Source organism: Polypterus senegalus, chromosome 11 (assembly GCF_016835505.1).
Source record: "Polypterus senegalus isolate Bchr_013 chromosome 11, ASM1683550v1, whole genome shotgun sequence".
In the NCBI taxonomy this organism is placed as follows: domain Eukaryota; kingdom Metazoa; phylum Chordata; class Cladistia; order Polypteriformes; family Polypteridae; genus Polypterus; species Polypterus senegalus.
The window spans coordinates 64,526,672-64,551,285 of NC_053164.1; the positions used below are offsets into that span (position 1 = coordinate 64,526,672).

Genomic DNA, 24,614 nt, shown 5'->3' on the forward strand with positions numbered 1-24,614 from the left:
CACAATCATCTCCTGGTCTTGCTTTACTCTTTCAAAAGCAATTGTCTACCACAATGGAGTTTATCGGAGTTCTGGTTTTGCCATCTGGTGACTTGCTGGTGTATCTGGCATTTTTTCTTTTTGTTGGCGCCATGTGTTTGTGACTGTAAAAGTAGGTTTCCTTGTGAATTCTCAAAGTCTTTACCCATTTTGATTTCTCTCACCTACTTCATTTGGCCCGATTACTTTCCCTTCTCTAAGTTTTCATACCTTTACATTAAAATTCCCCTTTATCCTTAGGAATCCTTGATGGCCTTGCATCCTTTTATAAGCAAATCAAGGTCTTCATAAAATGCTTCAGTTACTTTCTCATCTTCATCTTCTGTTAGGGAGTAATTCTCTCTTGAGTTATTAGCCGGGCCGCTGGTCTTGCTTGTACTGTTGCATACGTAAGTTCCTTCAGATTATGTTTTATATGAGATCAATGCTTTATGAGTTACAACATGAGAACACTCTAGACGAGAACAGGCCATTCAGCCCAACAAAGCTCGCCAGTCCTGTCCACTTGTTTCCTCCAAGAAAACATCAAGTCGAGTTTTGAAAGTCCCTAACGTCTTACTGTCCACCACACTACTTGGTCGCTTATTCCAAGTGTCTATCGTTCTTTGTGTAAAGAAAAACCTCCTAATGTTTGTGAGAAATTTATCTTTAACAAGTTTCCAACTGTGTCCCCATGTTCTTGATGAACTTATTTTAAAGTCACCGTTTCGATACACTGGACTAAATTCCCCTCATAATTTTAAACACTTCATTTAGGTCTTTTGCTTAAACTGTAAAGGCTCCGCTCTTTTAATCTTTCCTCATAATTCAACCCCTGTAGCTCTGGAGTCAGCCTAGTCGCTCTTCTCTGGACCTTTTCTAGCGCTGCTATGACCTTTTTGTAGCCTGGAGACCAAAACTGTGTGTTATAAAGCCTGAGCAGAACCTCCTGTGACTTGTACTCCATACATCAAGGCGCTATATAACCTGACATTCTGTTAGCCTTCGTAATGGCTTCTGAACACTGTCAGGAAGTTGATAGCTTAGAGTCCACTATGACTCCTAAATCCTTCGCATAAGGTGTACTCTTGATTTTCAGACCGTCCATTGTGTATTTAAAAAGTTCTTCCATTTAGAATTAGAGCAACTCCTCTTCTTTTGTGTTCTCATCTCAAGTACGTCATTCTGTATTTTCTTTCTGCCCTGGTGCATTTGTGTAGAAATCTCCCACATTATTCCCGAAGGTTTCTGAGACCCTCATTGGTTCTAGGCCAGAGTGGGGAGTGGATCAAGTACTCATTGCTCATTTTGGTAAAACTGTCACACATCAGGACAGGCTAACAATTCTGCAGTCCTACAGAGTTTGGTGTCAAGCTGAGTAGAGTAACTGACAAGGTGGTCTTCTCTGAAGTGCTACTTGTGCTGCCCACCAGTCCAGATAAGGTTGAGGAGATCAGAAGGCTTAATGTGTCGCTCAGATCTTAGTGTAGGATAAAAGAATATAAGGTTACCGGGCTTAGGACTCATTTTGTACGATGGGGTTACATTTGAAGCCTGAGGTGGGAATGGGGTATATGGGACCTTGCCAGGTATAGTCTGAAGAAGCAAGCTGGGAGCATCCTCCAGTTGTCCCACCACCTACAGAGTGAGTTCAAAGTGTCTGGGGCTTTGTCCCTTGGTGGACTGAATCCCGACTACTAAAACTGACTTTAAGGATGTGGTGGGGAAAGAACCCAGGTTACTGCAGGTGGTAGAGGGGTACTGTTCCCCTCAATGCACACACGGGCTGTAGACCCAAACTCCTGCAAAAGGACTGGATTCCATTTTGGAGTTGCCCAGAGAGAAAGCTTTGGGCAGGTGTGGGTTTCCTTACATCCCCCGGCCTTGGTACTTGTACTTGTAGATTTACCCACTGGACAAGATGGTCACGGCCCTACAATTTTGAGTCGGGGCTGTGACTCATGTCTATCTTTATGCGCTCACTATTCGTATTCGACCTTAGCAGAGAAGCTGGGTGGAGTGCTCCCACTAGGGACTCTGTGATTATTCAACATTCACGTGGGCAATGATGGTGAAACCTGGAAGGGTGAGGTTGAGATGAGTGGCCTACTCAATCTGAACTCATGGGGTGCCTTTGTGTTGGACTTCTGTGTTTGTAACTGTTTGTCCGTAACAAACACCATGTTTGAGGATAACAGTGTTCATAATTACACTTGGCACCAGAGCATCCTAGCCAATGAAGTGACCGAAGGATTGCTGAAATATTTGTGTTTAACACACATGTAATAGTTTGATGTGATATGTGTTAAGAAGATCCAAGACAGACACAAAAGGCACTATATGACAGATTACTCTGAAATACACGGTGGATACGTAAGTGAAGATTTTACTCCAGTAAGGTCCAAGCTGGGGATATCACAAAGGAAAGTGGCTGCTGGACTTTGTTGTTGGCACCAGTGCATTTTGGACACTCTCCATTTAGAAACCAGTATGCTATGACCACTTTGGAGTTGTGATGGGCTACATTTCTCACAAATTGAGGAAGAGTGTGTTTTATTGAGGAGTTCTGGGCTCCAGGCAGGTAAGTGTGTGAGATGTGACTACTTACGGGTGGCACCAGACCTTCTACACCTGCTCTGGAGCTTTAAAGGCCCAGCTGAGCAGAACCGGGATGAGCTGGAAATCGGGGAGTGGACTTGATGGGAGCTCAATTGGTTGTGAAGGAGAGGGGGCTGTGGTCATAGCTAACCAGAGCTGAGCACTAAACGGTTTGGGATTCTAACCCCATTGTATTTAGCCTTTATTTGTCAGTAAGACCTCCTTTAATTTGCTACTTGTGACCCCCTTTTGATTTTATGTGGGTGTGCAGACTGCCCTACACTGTGGTCTTTGGGTGGAATGGATGGCATAAGAGAAATTGAGCTGCTGTCTAGCTCTGAGTTTAATAGGCCGTAGTGTTGTGGGGCCAAACTACCACATGATGTTCAGGCCTTTTGCCCTTTAACCAGTTCTAACTCGGCCTGACTTATTTTCTTGAACCTTCTGCCATCTCAGTGTTCTACCAGTGCAGACCAAAATGAAAACTAAAATATAGTTCACCAGAAATAAAAGTGAAAAGATGTCCAGAGAGTAGAACTAAAGAACAGCGAGGATGAAGCTCGTGTTGTCATTCTGACGTTCACCCTACTTGTCTTTGTGTATAACGTACACGCCACGCTGTGGAGTCGCCAAGTTAATTCATTAAACCCCGACAGCCGTAGTGTTAGCTTAGACAAGAACCTCGGTGTGTGTGTGTCTGTACGAGTCCATCACGTTCTGCTCTTACACTGAGAACAATCAGTTCTCCTCAAACCCTCCTCATCATCTGGACAAATGCAGCAGTGCAAATCGAAATGTTAAGCTAGTGATGTGCCCACCATGAACTGCCTGAATTGAACCCGGTTTAGAATTGCCGGTCGCTCAGGTGATTAAAGACCAACCACAAGAGGCGGACAGCAACGCGTCACATTTACTGCACCTGACGTACTTGAGTGGGGAGCTGTAAAGAAAAGACGGTGGCTTTCAGGGTAATTCTCAGTAGTGACAATAACTCAGGTTGTACCGCTGCACCGGGAGAACAACGAAACCCCGGTTTGTGGCACAATCAGAAAACCGCTGGAGCAAAGCTGTTTGATATCGAAAATCTTTCAGGGCAACGTGACCAACGCTCGTCCTTTTATTTGACCCCTCACCACATGTCCTAGCTCAGCATTAAACTATAAGCAATACCACAAATAAAGAAGAGGGAAAAATATCTATATATATATATATATATAATTCACTAAGGCAAGACAACCTTGGAAAGCACGCCGGAAGGGGTGTGGATTCACTAAGCCGCCGACAAGTGAGATACCTATGGCGCATGCAGGAAGGAGTCACGCCCACCAACTCCAAGACCATTGGATACGACGACAACTCACAGAGCCACGGCCACCAACTCGGACGCGACAACACAGAAAAAACGGCGTCATTTATATTCGTTTGTCGTAGAGGTCACATGCAGCTCCGACCCACGTTGACTGTTAATAGAGGCGTGTTTGTCGCAGAGGTGAATCGCCATATGCGGCGTGTAAAACTGTTTGCGAGGTATCCCATGGGATCCTTAAAACGTCCCTTTACAACTGAGGTTAAAACACAATGAAGTGAGCAGTCTTTAAAAAAACGAGTTTTCGGTTACGGCGCACGACCGCGTGCACCACAGCAAACTGTTTTACACGCTACATACAGCAATTTGCATCTGCGACAAACATGCGTCTTCTTAGATACTCCTGCACTTTGTACACACCCCCCTCCCACCGTGGTCGGGTGTCTTGGTGGATTATATATAGAAAGGCAGCCAAAACCGCACAGAGCAATGAAAAGTCTACGTGAGTCACAGGTGCATCTGGACTGTACAAAGACGACAACGACTCAAGTGACGAGTTGGAGGTGGGCACATGAGCAGGCAGTGTATACTGAACGAGAAATCAGCAGACTAGCATGACGGAGGGAGCGGAGTGGATGTCCTTCTCCCCTCCTCCTGTTCCACCCTCCGTGCCACATTGACGATTGTGTGTTGGTTCGTTCCGTGCATTGGTTAAAACCCAATGAAGGAAGCAGTCTTTAAAAACCAATAAGCCCTGTGCCTCTGTTTCATTACCGTCTCCCCTGCTTCACCAATGGAGGCCCCGCAACAGGCGATCCGGCGGTATCATTTCCATGACCCGCCGGGCAGCCAACCGGGTAACCAAAGTCTTTGGGTTCAGGGGGGAGTATGGTTACAAAGCTGAAACTTAAAGGAATTGACGGAAGGGCACCACCAGGTGTGAAGCCTATCGCTTCATTTGGCTCAACACAGGAAACCTCACCCGGCCCGGACACGGACAGGATTGACAGATTGATAGCTCTTTCTCGATTCTGTGGGTGGTGGTGAATGGCAGTTCTTAGTTGGTGGAGCGATTTGGCTGGTTATTTCAGCGACGAGACTCCCGCCTGCTAAATAGTTACGCGACCCAACAGCGGTCGGTGTCCAAATTCTTAGAGGGACAAGTGGCTTTCAGCCACGTGAGATTGAGCATTAACCGGTCTGTGATGCACTTGTATGTCCGGTACTGCATGCGCGCTACACTGAATGGATCAACGTGTGTCTACCCGGCGCGGGGAGCCGTTGAACCCCATTTGTGATGGAGACCGTGGCTTCCAATTGTTCCCCACGAATGAGAAATTCCCAGTACATGCGGGTCATACGCTCGCACTGATTACGTCCCTGCCCTTTGTAAAGCCCCCCATGGTCGGGTGACTTGGTGGATTATATATAAAAAAGCAGCCGGAACCACAAAGAACAATGAAAAGTCAACGTCGACTGAGGCGGTGTTTGGAAAATTAACAGTCAACATGACTCACAGGTGTGTGTGGACTGTACACAGACGAAAGCGACTCAGGTAGGGAGGTGGGGACGGGCACATAAGCGGGCAGTGCGTACTGAACGAGCGACCTTTCAACGCCATCCTTCGCTTTGGAAGTAGACGGCGCTCCTCCGCTTTTCAGTCACGGACAATTGTATGTTGGTTCGTAGCGTTCATTGTTGCTTTTCTTGGTGGTTTATTAAATTACGGATTTTTCAAATGTTTATTTTTTCCTCTGTGCTTAAAAATCATTTAAAAAGCGGCCTGATTATGCGGCGTATGCTACGCCGCGGGTTGACTAGTACACATATATATTACATATAGACAGAAAACAAACAAACTAGTACATACAGTAACATAGCATCAAAACCACCTTTCCCAGCTTAGGGGCGAGATGTTCTTGTTTAAGAGAAACCGGTTATCCAAATAGGTTTACTATTCTTGGACAAAGTGAAAGCCTCCCGGAATACGCCGGAATGCCGAACCGATAATAAAAAAGTTCAGTCCTACCGGTCCAAAGAATTGTCAGCGAAGCCAAAAAAAAAAGACGCGTCTCCCTCGTGCTGCAGAGTGAGCAAACAAAATACTTTTTTCCAGCAGGTGTATTTCTTGGTGCCATCTTACCACTTTCCTTTGCACCACCACACGATGTCTCTCTCTCTTTCTTTCTTTCTTTCTCTCTCCCTTCTTTTCCATTTTAAATCACCAACCGTCCAGCCCGTGTTACGACCTCCCCCTTAAAGGTGTATTTAAAATATCCACTTCTCTTGAAATGCACCCCAAGGAGCTGCAAACTGCCAATGGGACAATAGCACATGTGGCACCCGCCAGAAGGTGTACAAGTGGTGGCAAGGACAAGACAAAACCTTTTATTCTGCTGGAATCCTGGCACTGCCAGGCAGATGGTGCAAGTGCATTGAGAAGGGTGGAGATTATATGGAAAAATGAATGACAGCACCAGTTTTGTGAAGGGGCATCCCATTTTCTTACTTTAGCTTGACTTCCCCTCATACCTCCTGAATAACTTATTTGATTCGTCCTCAGGTGACATAATGATTAGTCGATGCCCAAGCTTTCAGTTTATAATCATGTTAGACAAGTCAGGACCACCAGCCCTCCCGCTCCCATTTTTGTTGTCTGTTTATAGCTGCCGACTCCCACCCAACCCCAACACATTAAACACGTGTAAACCGCCACTCCTCTCAGACTTTCGTATCGGGTGGGGCACCACGGACTGAATGGGCAAAGAATCTCTGAAATCAATGCACCGTTTATACAAGGAATCCGCTTGTCTATGAGCTGAAAATGTCACATGATGGAGTTATGAAGGTCAGGAGCAATTACTGTGGTGGTGTCCTTCATGTAGAAATGGACCTGAAACAAAGGAAAGGCAGAGGGGTCTCCACAGGTGGATTAGGTTTGGCATAAGTGAGGAGGTAATGGAGATAAAGGCCCAACTTGAGTACATCTATCCATAAAGACCCCGAACTCCTCTCACATCACAATTTGTCTCATTCGACTGACGAAAAACTGGAAGCAAACACCTTGGAAAGATGTTCAAGTGACATTTGTATTTGCTAAGCTCGTGCTGAAATTATTTCTGTAAATGCCTGACCGGTGCCTGCGGAGTACCGACTGGTTGACTCAGACAGTTGAACACTCGTACCCCATGACTTTGGGCTTTAAAGCTTCGGAGACCCTCATCTCAATGCCCGGTGACAACTTGGCAGCTTTATGAAACACACCAGAGGGGTATTTCTACAGCCCGTTGTCTCCACATTGGAGTAACAAGTAAGTACGGTTGATTTAATAGACAGTTGTCGTTATTTGAGTCAGGTAAGCCGCTTCCCCAAAACTGTAATCTTAACCATAGCGTAACCAGAAGGAGATCTGGGGGTCTGCCGCTCGACTCAACTGGTGACCATTGGAGTCAACTCCACCTACTGCACTCGGAGCTCCAGGGTGGAGGCTCAGAGAGACTGTGTATCCTTGGGACAAGAAGAGGAGGCATGTCACGTGATGCACGCTCTGTGGCACCGTTCTCTCGTGTACATGATTGCCGTGTCTTTACTTGAGTGTGTACGCCGCCGTCAGGCCAACCTTTTCATGTCTGCTTTCCTTTAATATCGACTGTATAATAAAACATTACTGTAAGTCTGTCTCGGAGTGTGTGCTCCCTCCGAGCAATCTGATTGGTCTGTTTGGCTTTGGTGGCTCCGTGGTACGAGAGATAGACATGATGCTTTAGGGGTGTGAAATTCATTTCCCGATTGTGACTTTGTATTTATTTAAAAAAAAAAAAAAGTTAAAGCATTTTAACGAAAACGACATTGGGCCGCTAAATATTAATAAGGGTGTTAGCTGAGTTACCTTCAAAGATGGGGAAGCATTTTCAAGAATACAAATGATATTCTCAAAGCGGGTAACGGGGGCTATAGCGGAAAATGTTAATGTAACTTTTTTTTTGTCTAAGTTTTTCAGTTATATTTCTTTTTGTCTAACTGCTCTAAGAAGGATGAGTTCATTCAGGTATGCAGTCACTCGGACTTGAGGTATCAGGTCTCTCTCTGTGTAACTTAATGCTGGATGATCTAATGTCCCATATTTTATATTAGACTTATTTATATTAGACTAGCTGTCCCCTGTGGCTCCACCCACATAGTAGAAAAGCAGGACAGACTTTAAAAATCAATCAAAAAAAAAAATACATGATTTGTATTGAGAAGAATTTATATTGATAGGTTTCCTATCTGAGGGCCTCTTGATATACAATATTTTTGGTTTTGCGATCGGGGCGAGGATATATCGGTTTCTCGGGGAACGAACCTGGGAGAAAGAGACATAAAGCTGACCATGCAAAAAAGCCTGGTTAGCTAAGATCAACCCCTGCTAACTTAAATGTCTGTCCCTGGGTCTTTTTAATTGACATTGTAAAGCAAAGCTTCACCGGGAACTGTCATCTCTGGAATTGAAATAGCATGTCTGTCACGATTAGAGGAAAGCAAGGGATTAAAATTCTATCGCCAGTGCCACATCCTGTGATGATTATCGCCTCTATGATGTTCTGAAGCTGACAGACCAGGGACCTCATGCATAAACCGTGTGTAGAATTCGCACTATAACATGACATAAGGACAAAAGCGGAAATGTGCGTACGCACAGAAAAATCCAGATGCATAAATCTGTGCGTACGCACATTTCCGCTTTTGTCCTTATGTCATGTTATAGTGCGAATTCTACACATGGTTTATGCATGAGGTCCCTGGTCTGTCAGCTTCAGAACATCATAGAGGCGATAGTTATAGTTCCTCTTGGGATAACTGGCAAAGTCTGACAGAAGTCTCCTGCAAAGAGAACTGTAACTTCTCCCATGATATGCTGGTTGTTCCTAAGGTCTTGAAGACTCAAATTCAAAGCCTCAATGGACATCTTATAAGACAAGATACTCTCATTCGAAACTGTAAAAGAACATTTCTTGAGGAGTTTATCAGCATCATGTTTAGAGATATTGAACCAAGCCAAAGGGTATGCAAAACCAGTGTGTTTCTTTGTGCTGGTCCCAAGCCCAGATAAATGGTGAGGGTTACGTCAGGAAGGGCACCCAATGTAAAACTTTGCCAAATCAATATGAGGACAACAATACAAATTTCCATACAGGATTGGTCGAACCCCGGGTTAACAACGACCATCACCAGTATGTTTAAGCCCACAGGGTGTTGGCGGAAATTGGGCTACTGTTGGACTAAGAAGGAAAAGAAGAGGGGGGAGACATGTCTGGAGGCAGGAGGAGAGGAGGAAGGTAAAGAGAAAGGAACTGAGGGTAGGAACTTTGAATGTTGGCAGTATGACTGGTAAGGGGAGAGAGTCATCAGATATGATGGAGAAAAGGAAGATTGATATATTGTGAGACTAAATGGAAGTGGAGTAAGGTCAGGTGGATCAGAGGTGGATTCAAATTGTTCTATCATGGTGTGAATGGGAAGAGAAATGGAGTAGGGGTTATTCTGAAGGAACAGCATGTCAAGAGTGTTTTGGAGGTGAACAGTGTCAGACAGAGTGATGATTATGAAGCTGGAAATTGGAGGTGTGATGATGAATGCTATTAGTGCATATGCATCACAAGTTGTGTGTGTGATGGGTGAGAGAAGATTTCTGGAGTGAGTTGTTTGAAGTGATGAACAGTGTACCCAAGGAACAGTAAGTGGTGACTGGAGCAGATTTCAGTGGACATGTTGGTGAAGGAGACAGTGGAGACGAGGAGGTGATGGGCAGGTATGGTGTCAAGGAGAAGAATGAAGGAGGTCAGGTGATAGTGGATTTTGATAAAAGGATGGACATGGCTGTGGTGCATACATATTTTAAAAAGAGGGAGGAACATAGGGAGATGTACAAGAGTGGAGGAAGATGCACACAGGTAGATTACCTCCTATGCAGAAGAGTCAATCTGAAGGAGATTGAAGACTGCAAAGTGGTGGCAGAGGAAAGTGTAGTTAGGCAGCATAGGATGGTGATCTGTAGGATGACATTGGAGATCAAGAAGAGGAAGAGAGTGAGGGCAGAGCCAAGGATCAAGTGGTGGAATTTGAAAAAGGAAGACTGCAAGGTTGAGTTTAGGGAGGAGGTGAGACAGGCACTGGGTGGCAGTGAAGAATTACCAGACAGCTGGGCAACTACAGCAGAAGTAGTAAGGGTGACAGCAAGAAGGGTGCTTGGTGTGACATCTGGACAGAGGAAGGAGGAAAAGGAAACCTGGTGGTGAAATGAGGAAATACAGGAGAGTATACAGAGGAAGAGGATGGCAAAGAAGAAGTGGGATAGTCAGAGAGATGCAGAAAGTAGACAAGAGTACAAGGAGATAAGGCGCAAGGTGAACAGAGAGGTGGTGAAGGCTAAAGAAAAGGTGTATGATGAGTTGTATGAGAGGCTGGACACTAAGGAGGGAGAAAAGGACCGATGGGCTACAGAGAGGGACTGAAATGGGAAAGATGAACAGCAGGTTAGGGTGATAAAGAATAAAGATGGAAACGTACTCGCAAGTGAGAAGAGTGTGTTGAGCAGATGGAAAGAGTACTTTGAGATGCTGATGAATGAAGAGAATGAGAGAGAGAAGAAGTTGGATGATGTGGACACAGTGAATCAGGAAGTGCAACGGATTAGCAAGGAGGAAGTAAGGACAGCTATGAAGAGGATGAACAATGGAAAGGCCGTTGGTCCAGATGACATACCTTTGGAAGCATGGAGGAGTTTAGGAGAGATGGCAGAGGAGTTTTTAACCAGATTGTTTAATGGAAGGGAAGGTCTACAGGATGGTTGTGAGTCCAGCTATGTTATATGGGCTGGAGACGGTGGCACTAACCAGAAAGCAGGAGACAGAGCTGGAGGTGGCAGAGTTAAAGATGGTAAGATTTGCATTGGGTGTGACGAGGATGGATAGAATTAGAAATGAGGACATTAGAGGGTCAGCTCAAGTTGGACATTTAGGAGACGAAGTCAGAGAGGCGAGATTGTGCTGGTTTGGACCTGTGCAGAGGAGAGATGCTGAGTATACTGGGAGAAGGATTTTAAGGATAGAGCTTGCAGGCAAGAGGAAGAGAGAAGATTTGTGGATGTGCTGAGAGAGGACATGCAGGTGATGGGTGTTAAAGAACAAGATGCAGAGGACAGAAAGATATGGAAGAAGACGGTCCGCTGTAGCAACCACTAACGGGAGCAGCCGAAAGAAGAAGAAAAAACTTTGTTTAGAGATATTGCAGACAACAAGATCAGTGCCTTAAGAGATGTTCAATGGCAACTTGAACACGATGTAGCCGTTGCTGCATAATTTCCTTAATAACAAGTTTATAAGGAAAGCTTTTTCCTGTACCTCCTGGGGTGTCTAGGAAAAAGACTTTCCCAGCTTGCGACCTTACGCTTGACAAAACTGCATCGTATGCATGTCTCTGATGTGGACTGAGGGTGGTTTCGGACCTTACAGCCAGTGACTGAAGTTCTTACCTGTTGGATGACATCCCTTGGGCATTTTCACTGTGAACTGTGGGTAAAGGATGGTTTTCAGGGAGAGACAAGCCAAGGCTCTTCACACTTTTGCCAGAAAGTATCTGCACCTGCTTCTCAATCTCCAGCAATGCTTCATTATAAAACATCATCGTTGAAATCCAAGTTGGGTGGGGTGTATTCTCGGCGAACCTGTTCCAAGAATGTCTTTGGCCATGGAATCACTATGAGCTGTCCAAAGTGCATTGAGGATCCGACGGCTGGCAGTAGGTCAGAACGACTGAAAAGAATTTTCTCACCGAAGATGCATTCCGGCACAAAGACGCCTGTGTCAGGGTATCATCCCAATGAGCATCGTTTTCAAGTAAGCCGAGGGCTTTGCAGGCCGACTAATAAGTGTGATGTACCACTTGTCCAGCAGCGTGTTGGCTTTCAAAGGATGTATGTTGTGTAGGAGTAGGAGCCGATGCGAACATTCTGTATTATTTGGGTGGATAGTATAGACACGGCCGAGAGCTTTCCTTCTCTTTATGCTTGGATGCACCTCAACTGGTGCCTCTTGTATGCGTCGAGAGAATTTATAATTTGCCCAGGTATAATAGGAAGGTACCCTGTTATATAAGAGGGTCCTGGCAAAACCATCTTCGGAGGAGAGCTGGAAGAACGCGGTGAGGGTTGTGTGCCAAGGATCAGCCACAACATCGGCCACATTCTGTGTTGTAAAATATACTCGCTGTCCATTTTCTAAGTGAATGGCACGGTGTTTAGCACTGCCAGCGATTGTTCTTTTGTTCATTTTAATAAAAGCACTTGGCCCATTTTGCACCATCCGATTGCTCCATTGTAGTGCCTCACTGTTGTGCTCATCGGTAGCATTGCCGACAGTGATGGGTTTAAGGGCTCCCGGAAACGAGATGGGAACATGCAGCGAACCCGCATCGTCACAGACTTTACCTCAAAACTGTAATCTCCTCTCCACCCAGCTTCCTCCTCACTTCCTTCATGCCAGAACTCGACTCATGCAAGGTTAGTTTTCTTGGTTGTTTATGGTTAGTTTTTCTATAAATTACGGATTTTTCAAATGTTCATTTTTTCCCCTGTGCTTAAAACTCATAAAAAATTTTTTTTAAAAAAAAGTGTTTACAGAGAGGAGTTTGTAAGGCTGTAGCGTGAACTCTTGCAATGTTAGTTTTCTCCGTGTCATTCAATGTTTTAACATTTAGTTTACTATTACACTGTGCATTCTATGGTATAATTAACTATTTTTGTGCTTAAAAATCTTTAAAAAAAAATATACTTACATACAGCTTGTATGGTCCGGAACGTATTAATTGTATTTACATACAATCCTATGGAGGATATTACTTCGGGTCACGACCAAATCGGGTTACGAGCAAAGTTTTGGAACGAATTACGGCGGTCGTGACCTGAGGTTCCACTGTGTGTGTGTGTGTATATATATATATATATATATATATATATATATATATATATATATATATATATATATATATATATATAGCTGGAGATCCACACAGGGAGAAAAATGAATCCCGTATCATAAAGTAGTTTTTATTCCTGAGCTTTGAACCCCTGCCAGGGGTCTTCATCAGAGGATAATGCTTAGACTTACAAGAATCAAAGGCAATATACAGAAAAAATTATGTGGTGGGGGAGGTGGCTAAATCTGTGTGGTTGGTATCGGGTGTAAAGTCTAGTTTATTATGAATATGTTCTTCTTAAGTTTGTATATGCTGTATTTCTGACCAAGTGTCTGTTGATGGCGTTCTCATTTGATAACCAGGATTCAGCCAGCTCTCTGGCACTTTTAGTACTGGCTTTAAATTTTACTTGTACATCGTCCCAGTTAAACGTATGACCTGTTGATTTAGTATGCGTATAGATCAATGATAGCTAGTCCTTTCTTCTGATGGCATTGCGATGTTCCTGTAAAGATGCTGTGATTCATTTTGACGTTTGTCCCGAGTATACCGCTGGACAAGAACTTCATGGAATGCTATAAACTGCGTTTCGTGTTTCTGCTGCCTATTTCTTATTTTTGGCACTAAAAAGTACAGTGCGCAGGTTGTTCGACTGAAAGGAATAACGACACCACCCTGACCACAACTGTTTACTGCAAGGGATGTTATGCAGACAAGATATTACACTTCGCTAGCAATCACCCAGCATCTCATAAACGGAGCTGTGTTTAAAACTTTATTCAGAAGAGTCCACACCCATTGTAATACGAAGGAGACAAAAACGAGCGAAAGACGCCATCTTTTCACTGCAAGCAGAAACCCAAAGACATTCATTAAACAATACCTACATAGGAGATGCCAGAGAACACAGCAAACAATCGACTCAAATAAGACCCCCCCCCCATCCCACCTGGCATACACTTTCTTATCATCACGGAGTGTCCGAAGGCGCAGCACGTATCCTGTCCTAGCCAGGCATCAGAATAGCACACAAACCTACAAACAATCTGCGCACGGTCCTTTTTAATACTAAAAACAAGAAATTGACAGCAGAAACACAAAATGCAGTTTATAGCATTCCATGCAGTTCATGCCCAGCAGTACACATTGGACAAATGTCAAAAAGAATCGCAACACGAATACATGAACATCGCAACGCCGTCAGAAGGAAGGACACACAATCACTGATCTATACGCACACAAAATCAGCAGGACATAAATCTTACTTGTACATTGTCCCAGTTAAATGTAAGGCCAGTACTACAGGTGCCAGAGTTCGAACGATCGATCTATATAATATGGCGCACGGTTCTGAAGAAAAATGAGGGCTGCATGAAAACATGGCACAATTTAGCTGATCTTTTTACTTTTAAAGAGAAGATAAAGACGGGGCACTTATGAGATGTGAGTATTATGGAGACAGACGTGTCGTCTTCTTGCATTACCAGTAGAGCATTGTGCATTCTACCAGTCGGCACTTGTATAATTTATAGTCTTGTTTCTTGTCACTAAGTATTATCGGCACAATCAATCAAAATGCATTGATCTTCACACAAACATTCATTTCTGCTGAAAGTTCTTTTGAGTTTATGAAATCTCGTGATGCCTTATGTGCTGCAAACATACAGGTGCCGGTCATAAAATTAGAATATCATGATAAAGTTGATTTATTTCAGTAATTCCATTCAAAAAGTGAAACTTGTATATTCGATTCATTCATTACACACAGACTGATGTATTTCAAATGTTTATTTCTTTTAATTTTGATGATAATAATCAAAGTCCCAAATTCAGTATCTCGGAAAATTAGAATATTTTATGACCGGCACCTGTAGTTCGATGAATTATGATTTGAGGCGCTGAGCAGACATGCACACTGATTAATGAAACGTGGACTGCGGTTCGAAACACCGAGCAGAACTGAGCAGTTAAAGGAGGCTTTGTGAAGCCTCGACGCGCTCGAAGGCATTGACTCTATATTTCTGAGAGTGTGACACTTAACTCTCTAGTTCTATTTTGTAATTCGTATTGACATTACACACTTCAGTTGATATAATTAAGTGACGGCCTGAAATGACAATTCAGGTAGCTGCTGACAATTCATTATTGTTCTTGTGGATTGCTGTGATTTCCTTTGTCTGATACTTTGTGTCAAAGATATCAACTTTATATATATATTATATATATAAGATTAGGTAATTCGTGCAACCTTTTTATGCAATGTTTGATTTTCTTCAAAACCGTACATCATATAGTATACATCTATAAATATTTTTTTCGTCTTCAGGAGAATACAATGATACTCTCGTGTCAATTAAACCAATCGAATGTGCAGAAGTCAAACAACATCTATTGTCTCCATCCGCCGTGGTAAGAACAGTAGTAGTAGTTCAGTTGTGTGGAGCTCATTAATTATCCCGATTAGGTGGCTCAATGGTATTGCAACTGTCTCTCAGTAAAAACATCATGTTGTCGATCCTCCTCTTGTGAATTTTTTTTTCTGTTCCTCCCTGTAACAAAAAAAAATTCTACTGTGGACGGATATAGCAAGCGAATCGAGCTATCGAGGTAAGGTTGGGCCCCCGTAGTCGGGCAGGGGGCACACGTCCCTAATTATATTGTGTATGTAAAGAGTTTCACTGTAAAATGTAAAAAGCTTCATATTTGTGTGTTTGGAGACCCTGGTGTCGTACTGAATTCATGTTGTAGAAAAACAAACTACTGTCCAGCATGCCTCAATGTGTCTTTTCATTTCTGATCGCTATACGGCACTTCTATCTCAGGACAATTCGCTATAAACCGTTTCAGCCAATCAGCGCCTTCTAAATACGCAGCAGGACAGTGAGAGCCTCCATTGCTAGTGGCGCGGCCTCTTCGTTTCATTGTCTTATATTGAGTTGTTAGACTATTTACTGTTAAGTGCTGTTTGAGCTGCCGTTTACTACAACAGGTGGCTTACTTAGCTCTTTAATCGATAGGGAAACGCACACACAAAATTAGCTACTGAAATGTGTACATTTACAGTGTGCAGCTGCTCCCGTTAGGGGTCGCCACAGCAGATCATCTTCTTCCATATCTTTCTGTCCTCTGCATCTTGTTCTGTCACCCTCATCACCTGCATGTTCTCTCTCGCCACATCCATAAACTTTCTTTTAGGCTTTCCTCTTCCCTGGCAGCTCTATCCTTAGTACCCTTCTCCCAATATACTCAGTTATAATTTCTCAGTGTCACATATTATTCGTTACTACTCACGAGTCCCGCTTCATTGAGATTCTGTCTTATATTCTGTATAAGCAAACTTTTTAAAAGGAGCATTTATTGAACTGACTATAGCAGACTTGTCATCTTCTTAAAATGACTTTATTGATTTGATATTGATAATTAATCAGAAGGTCAAAAATCAAGGAGGATTTGAGTTTGCATGGACTGCTCTGTTTCTTTTTTTTTCGTGACATCGTGTCAGTAGAGAGTGCGTCACGTTAACAATGCATTCTGTCCTAAATGACAGCGCACACGCTTTTTGATATTTCCTAAAGGCCAATCTGTCTCAGTTTGCTCATTAATATATTTTGACAGTGTATTTTAGTGAGAATGATTATAAACATATTACCCGCGTTCATTTCCAATGTAGATATGTAACATCTGGTGAGAATAAATAAAAAAGTAACAACACATATAATAGTTAGGTTTCATTGTTTATAATTAGCAAAACTCGTTTATCTGAAATGTCCTCCTATTATATTTTTACGTTTGTCAATGAAATGCTTCAGTGTACAGTCGATTTATTCCACTTCTGAAGGTGTACAGTGTCGGTATTCTCCATTGCATTTGCCCCCCAGTGTAACGTGTGCCAGTGTAACTGAGAGGTGGCAGACGAGCTCACGTAATGGTGACAGGCACCACCTCACCCTGAAACCGAGGCTCTTGTCACGGATATTCCCATCTTGGGCTTTTTCTCGTTCTTGCCAGTTTACTATTATTATTGGACACGTATGTAGAGGAAATATGTGTCTTATTTTATGTGTATGACAGGAAAGACGGTAAAGCTTTGAATGAAACTGAGTGTTGATGCTTTGGGTAACAAGACAGGTGAGGAGCAGAGAACGTTAAATGTGACAGTGACTGCGGGGGATTGTGGAACTGAAGATAGTTTAAGAATACAGAAACGACAAAAGCTTAGTCTGTCAGTAATTCTATTTACGTCAATGATTTACTCTGTTGTGCTGCAATTCGGAAGATTACTTATTTACAAAAAAGCGCAGCCTTTGATAAGATGAATTCACACGGAAAGGATGTTGCTGACAAAGTCGGATGTTTTTTGAAACTTTGGCTCCAGATGTGCTTATCCAGCTGCTCCTTCTTCTCAGTACTTGACTGATCTTTATGTTCACCTCTGGATGATTTCACAAACTTTCTTTACAACTTTTTTGTTTCATTAACGCAGAAATCCTGAGGCTTTCCCTAAACTGAAGACGCTGTCAATTGCATTGATTCTGTTTCAAAGACAGTTGTAATAAGTTATGCGGCACTTGCTTTTTTGGAAATCAATAATACAAATCAGCTACAGATCTGCGAATCACTGAACAGTAAAAACGTTTAATGAGGAGTGTCTTGCGCATGTACTGGTGTAATGACCACGTCGGCTTTAGTGAAGCGTTTCTTAGCCTCTCTGATATGATCGACATGGGGTAGAAGAGACGTCATATTATTACGATACGTGCTGCCTTAAGCCAAATACGCTCATCATTTTGTTACAGATTCTAGTGCGATTGTGAATGAATTGTTTTCCACATTCAGGCCAGCAATAAGTCTTCTTACTGTGTCAGTTCTTTTGTCATCCTATGTATTTGTACAAATGGCTGAGTAGTATCTTTCTCAGACTAAATAAGAAGAAAACAGAACTCTTAGTTATTGGCAAAAATGGACATTGTGAGGGCGTTAGAAATAAATTTGAACCCTTAGGCTTAAAAGTGAAGTTGGAGGGAAAGAGTTTAGGGGTAATTATTGACTCTGATCTAAACTTTAAATCACATATTAATCGCTGCTTTTTCCACTTCTTCCACCTCTTATAACTTTAAGACACTGAAAAATTATTTCATTCTTTTATTTTCTGCCAAGTAGATTACCATAATGTATTCTTTACAGGACTACCTAAGAAAGTCATCAATCAGTGACAGTTAGTGCAGAATGCAGCAGCAAGAATCTTAACGACAGAAAAAGAAAGTCTGAGCACATCTCATCAGTTTTAGTGTCGTTACATCGGTTACTCGTGTCATTTAGAATTGACTTTAAAATACTACAACAGATAGTCCCCTACTTATGAACTTTTAAGATGTGAACTTTCATATATAGGAACAAAGTGGTCCTCAAGTCCAAAATTAGCACTTAAGGATAATTCACGTCTGGTGAGTGGTGGCAGCGGGGATGGGAAGATCTTAATTTTATATTAATCTTTATTTCATGTATAATACTTCTTAAGTTGCTCAAAGCACATTACAAACTACTGAAAAACATTGTTTATATGTCCAAATCAAGAGCTGTCTGAAACTGAAACATTTATCAACAGATGCCAATACGTGCTGGATTTATGAACAAAATGAACTTACAAACAGGTTCCGTTCCAGCAGTCTGTCTGTAAGTAGGAGATCGACTGTAACGGTTTACACAGCCTTAAATAATCTCGCACCGTCCTACATTTTGGAACGTCTGTCCCCTTACACTCCCAGTCATAACTTCAGATCTTCAAATGAAAGACTGCTTACGATTTCAAGAGCCAATCTGAAAAGAATGGATGAGGTGACCTTTTGCTGTTATACACCTAAAATTTAAGGTACTTTGCAATTGAAATTTGACAAGCTAATACTGTAGAACAGTATTATTTTTTTGTAAATCGTTTTGTCGATTAATGATCTGAACCACTTTGTGTCCAGGCCCCTGTTTTGTGCACCTATGATTAGGTGTTCACCTTTTGGTCTTAGTTCGCCCCTCACAAACCATGCATGGGTGAGTTGTGTCCACATGAGGCTATTGGAGATGGGCAGTGTACTTACCACTTTACTTGTGGTTTCCCCAATTTGTTCTTTTATGCTTTCATCAAACTTTAATTCATTTTCTGCTGCTTAGCATATTGTACTCTGTTCATCTGTGAACAAGGTAGGGGTGTTTGTCAGTTTTTTTTCTCTCTCTTATATGAATTCTTTTGTGGCTCTTAAGATAGCTTCTCTGTGAAAACGTTTTGCCACAATCAGAACAGTAATATGGCTTCTGTCCTGTGTGGATTCTTTGGTGGCATTGAAGATGGTTTCTTTGTGAAAACTTTTTTGCCCCATTCAGAACAGCAATACGGCTTCTCCCCTGTGTGAATTACTTTGTGGCGTTGAAAATTCCTTCTTTCTGAAGACTGTTTACCACATTCAAAGCAGTCATATGGCTTTTCACCTGTGTGGATTCTTTGGTGGCTCTGAAGGCTGCTTCCCTTTGAAAACTTTTTGCCACATTCAGAAGAGCAATACGGCTTCTCTCGTGTGTGAATTGTTTGGTGGCGTTCTTGTGAAAACTCTTCCCACACTCAAAACAGCAGTGATGTTTGATACCTGTATAGAGTTTAAAAGAGAAAAACAAAAGCTTACTTTTAATACACTACACTAATATTGACATTGTTACACCATTAAATAAATCAAAAAAGTTGACCATCTATCCAAATGCTATTTTTTTCGTCTGTAATACAATTAAAGGAGCCAAAAAGTTAAAAGAGTAAAATAAATAGATCACATGAGGTAGGCACAATCGACAAGACTGTTGGTCACATTTTTCAATTACATTCCAGAATGGCATCATCAAATATCATTAAAATAGTATTTAAAATTATATTTAAGTGACAGAGGTACACATTTTCAGTTGCAACCAGAGCCTCCACAAGAAAGCAAGAGTTGTGGTAAATTGAATTGACAAAACACATCAAACCACTTGTGAAAATGGGGATTCAGTAGAGGGGAAGTTTGAAAAAAGACAATAATAAAATGAAAAAAAAAACTTCATTCATTTCCCGGGATTAGTTACTGATATTATACAGTTAGGTCCACAAATATTTGGATAGAGACCACTTTTTCCTCATTTTAGTTCTGTACATCACCACAATGAATTTTAAATGAAACAACTCAGATGACGTTGAAGTGCAGACGTTCAGCTTTAATTCAGTGGGTTGAACAAAACGATTGCATAAAAATGTGAGGCGACTAAAGTATTTTTTTAACACAATCCTTTCATTTCAGGGGCTCAAAAGTAATTGGACAATCGACTCAAAGGCTATTTCATGGCAGATGTGTTCAAGTCCGTTGTTATGTCTCATCAATTAAGCAGATAAAAGGCCTGGGAGTTGATCTGAGGTGTGGTGCTTGCATGTGGAAGATTTTGCTGTGAACAGACAACATGCGGTCAAAGGAGCTCTCCATGCAGGTGAAAGAAGCCATCCTTAAGCTGTGAAAACAGAAAAAACCCATCGAGAAATTGCTACAATATTACGAGTGGCAAAATCTACAGTTTGGTACATCCTGAGAAAGAAAGCAAGCACTGGTGAACTGAGCAACGCAAAAAGACCTGGACGTCCACGGAAGACAACAGTGGTGGATGATCACAGAATCATTTCCATGGTGAAGAGAAACCCCTTCACAACAGCCCACCAAGTGAACAACACTCTCCAGGGCTTGGTTGGCGTATCGATATCCAAGTCTACCATAAAGAGAAGACTGCATGAAAGTAAATCCAGAGGGTGCACTGCAAGGTGCAAGCCACTCATAAGCCTCAAGAACAGAAAGGCTAGATTGGACTTTGCTAAAGAACATCTAAAAAAGCCAGCACAGTTCTGGACAAACATTCCTTGGACAGATGAAACCAAGATCAACCTCTACCAGAATGATAAAGGCAAGAAAAAAGGATGGAGAAGGAAGGCGTGGAACAGCTCATTATCCAAAGCATAGCACATCATCTGTAAAACACGGTGGAGTCAGGCAGTGTGATGGCTGCCAGTGGCAATGGGACACTCGTGTTTATTGATGAGGTGACACAGGACAGAAGCAGCCGAATGAATTCTGAGGTGTTCAGAGACATACTGTCTGCTCAAATCCAGCTCAATGACGTCAAACTGATTGGGCGGCGGGCGTTTCATGATACAGATGGACAATGACCCAAAACATACAGCCAAAGCAACCCAGGAGTTTATTAAAGCAAAGAAGTGGAAAATTCTGGAATGGCCAAGTCAGTCACCTGATCTTAACCCAACTGAGCAGGCGTTTCACTTGTTGAAGACTAAACTTCAGACAGAAAGGCCCACAAACAAACAGCAACTGAAAGTAAAGGCCTGGCAGAGCATTAAAAAGGAGGAAACCCAGCATCTGGTGATGTCCAGGAGTTCAAGACTTCAGGCTGGCATTGCCAGCAAAGGGTTTTCAACCAAGTATTAGAAATGAACATTTTATTTCCAGTTATTTAATTTTTCCAATTACTTTTGGGCCCCTGAAATGAAGGGATTGTGCTAAAAAAATACTTTAGTTGCCTCACATTTTTATGCAATCGTTTTGTTCAACCCACTGAATTAAAGCTGAAAGTCTGCACTTCAACTGCATCTGAGTTGTTTCATTTAAAATTCATTGTGGTGATGTACAGAACCAAAATTAGAAAAAAGTTGTCTCTGTCCAAATATTTATGGACCTAACTATTTTTTAAAAAGACCTTTTTTTCCCCCATGCGCGAGTACCACCTACGTGAACCGCAGAATTTGAACTCTCATCAGAGCACCGAGTGGGAGAGAGAGAGAGAAAGACAGGCCGCTTCTTTTACGCTTCGATCCAAAGGGGTTAGGCAATGTACTGGCTGACCAAATCGGCTTCTGCCTGTGCAGATGTCAGGAACATCACGGTGCCAGCGTGCCTCAACATCATGTGACAGGCTCATTTGTAACAAGCCTCAAAGCAGCGCCTCGAACACTCAACGCATTGTCAACATGTCAGTATTGAGCAGCCCATTAGTAGCCCCCAGGTGCAGCATAAAAGGAGCCACCTCACTTCACTTGGTGAGCCAGAGTCGGGAGGAGGAGTGGAGGTGAGGAGAGAGAAAAAAAGAAAGGGTTGTGTACTTATTGTGCTGTTTGGACTGTGTGGTAGAGAGGAGCAATTGGGAAAGTGTTTCATCTCATAATAAACATGTGCTGCAGAGAGACTGCAACGAGCACATGTGCAATGAATTTTCAACTCTGCACACCGCATAAGACGGTCATCTACCTCACCTCTGATTTAGCATCATTTTGAGCTTCTGTACAGAATCAGAAATACACGGCCATGCATTTTCAAGATTATTCAGATGATTCTAAAGATTGTCAATGTCCCTGCGTTCCATGGAAGAAAGTTTGGAAGCAAAAGCAATGGCCAGGTCTCAAATTATACCCCCAACTCCCTATATAAGTTGAATCCTGAGCAGAGTCTTTGCTTATAGATATAAATTCCTTAAGTTTAGCAGAGCTTTGTTTAATAAACTCCACATGAGAAAGCCAGTGAGGGAAGAAAAAGCTGAAACTTAAACACACCGGTGGTCAAACAACCTGGACAAGAATACAAATACATGAATCGAGTTTAGATCCATAATAAATCTGGCGAGTGCCTGTGAAGAGGGAGGAATGTGCTACTTAATCAGGGAAGGTGATTTATCGAGCTGGGGTTTGATAAATACATCCATACCTATGATTAGTTGGAATTCAGACAAAGAAAGGATGAAAACAATGTATTATTCTATGGAGGAGAGGGGCATACACTGAAACACGGGTGAGTTTTCTTCAACCAATCTCCATCAATTCAGAACAGAAGTTTCTTGCTGCAGTGCTGAAGTAAGAATTGTGTTTCTGGACTTCTCTAACGCCTTCAACACCATCCAACCTCTGCTCCTTAGAGACAAGCTGACAGAGATTGCAGTAGATTCACACCTGGTGCCATGGATCGTGAACTATCTTACAGACAGACCTCAGTATGTGCGTCTCGGGAACTGCAGGTCTGACATTGTGGTCAGCAACACAGGAGCACCGCAGGGGACTGGACTTTCTCTGGTCCTGGTCAGCCAACATACATCAGACTTCCAATACAACTCGGAGTCCTGCCACGTGCAAAAGTTCACTGATGACACTGCTATGGTGGGCTGCATCAGGACTGGGCAGGAGGAGAAGTATAGCAACCTAATCAAGGACTTTGTTAAATGGTGCGACTCAAACCACCTACAACTGAACACCAGCAAAACCAAGGAGCTGGTGGTGGATTTTAGGAGGCCCAGGCCCCTCATGGACCCCGTGATCATCAGAGGTGACTGTGCTGAGGGTGCAGATCTATAAATACTGGGAGTGCAGCTGGATGATGAACTGGACTGGACTGCCAATACCGATGCTCTGTGTAAGAAAGGTCAGAGCCGACTATACTTCCTTAGAAGGCTGGCATCCTTCAACATCTGCAATAAGATTCTGCAGATGTTCTACCAGAAGGTTGTAGTGAGTGCCCTTTTCTACATGGTGGTGAGCTGGGGAGGCAGCATAAAGAAGAGGGACGCCTCACACCTGGACAAACTGGTGAGGAAGATAGACTCTATTGTAGGCATGGAGCTGGACAGTTTGACTGACATCTGTGGCAGAGCGATGGGCGCTGAGCAGGCTCCTGTCAGTAATGGAGAATCCACTGTATCCACTAAACAGGATCATACCAGACAGAGGAGCATCTTCAGCGACAGACTGCTGTCACCGTCCTGCTCCACATACAGACTGAGGAGACCCCACACTGTGTGACTCTTCAATTGTACCCGGGTACACGTTAACATTATACAAAGTTATTGACTGTTAGAGCTGCCTGGCACTCTCCAGCTTGTATTTTTAACTTGCACTGCTCTCTTATTGCTCTTTAATTTAATATTATTTTTATCAGTACGCTGCTGCTGCTGCTGCTGGAGTAAGTGAATTTCCCCTTGGGGATTATCTATCTAAACTTGCCTTCTGAAACACTTGCAGAACAAAGAACCTTCAGATGCAGAGCACAATGAACCAAGTCCAAAACTCCACATTCTTTACTAGTAGAGGAGGACGCAGCCACGCAGTAGTGCCTCGAGGCAGCTGGATGAACGACTTTAACCAAAAACGACAATTCTTTAAAACAGGCCATGCCAACTTGGTTTAAAGATCAGCAACACGCGAATGCTTACAATCAGAAGAGTGCAGCTTTGCAATCCACACAGAGATTAGACAAGAGAGAGAGCAACAAAGAAGAACAGCAAATGAAATACATAAGGTGCCAAAAAAGGAGTGTAACCTGTAGTCCTGCCAGCAATCGTGTATAATGTAGACAGTAGCTCCAGGATCCCACCCCAAGACATCCAAAAAAGTAAACCGAGTTCTATCAAATAAAAACATGGGGGGAGGGGTGAAGCAACAGGTTCTGCTTATGAGTTGGTAAATATGGAGAGACTTTGGTACACAATCCCATCATTGACAATACAAGAGTGTAAATATGAGAAAACAAATCAGGAGATCAATATGACATGCAAGCAGTTATTAAACAATTGTGGGATCAAGAAACACTCAGCACATGCAGCATGCAAGGCACACGTCCCGACCACTCACAACAGCTCTCTAATTCCATGTGTATGTACATAAACAAAATACACACGTGACAAAGGA

The 24,614-nt window shown here is 42.7% G+C and overlaps 1 protein-coding gene across 4 annotated transcripts in view; it reads left to right on the forward strand.

Annotated features, from left to right (window-relative positions):
* LOC120539103 overlaps positions 1 to 24,614 on the forward strand; it is a 45,117-nt gene that overhangs the window by 1,600 nt on the left and 18,903 nt on the right. The window lies entirely within an intron of this gene.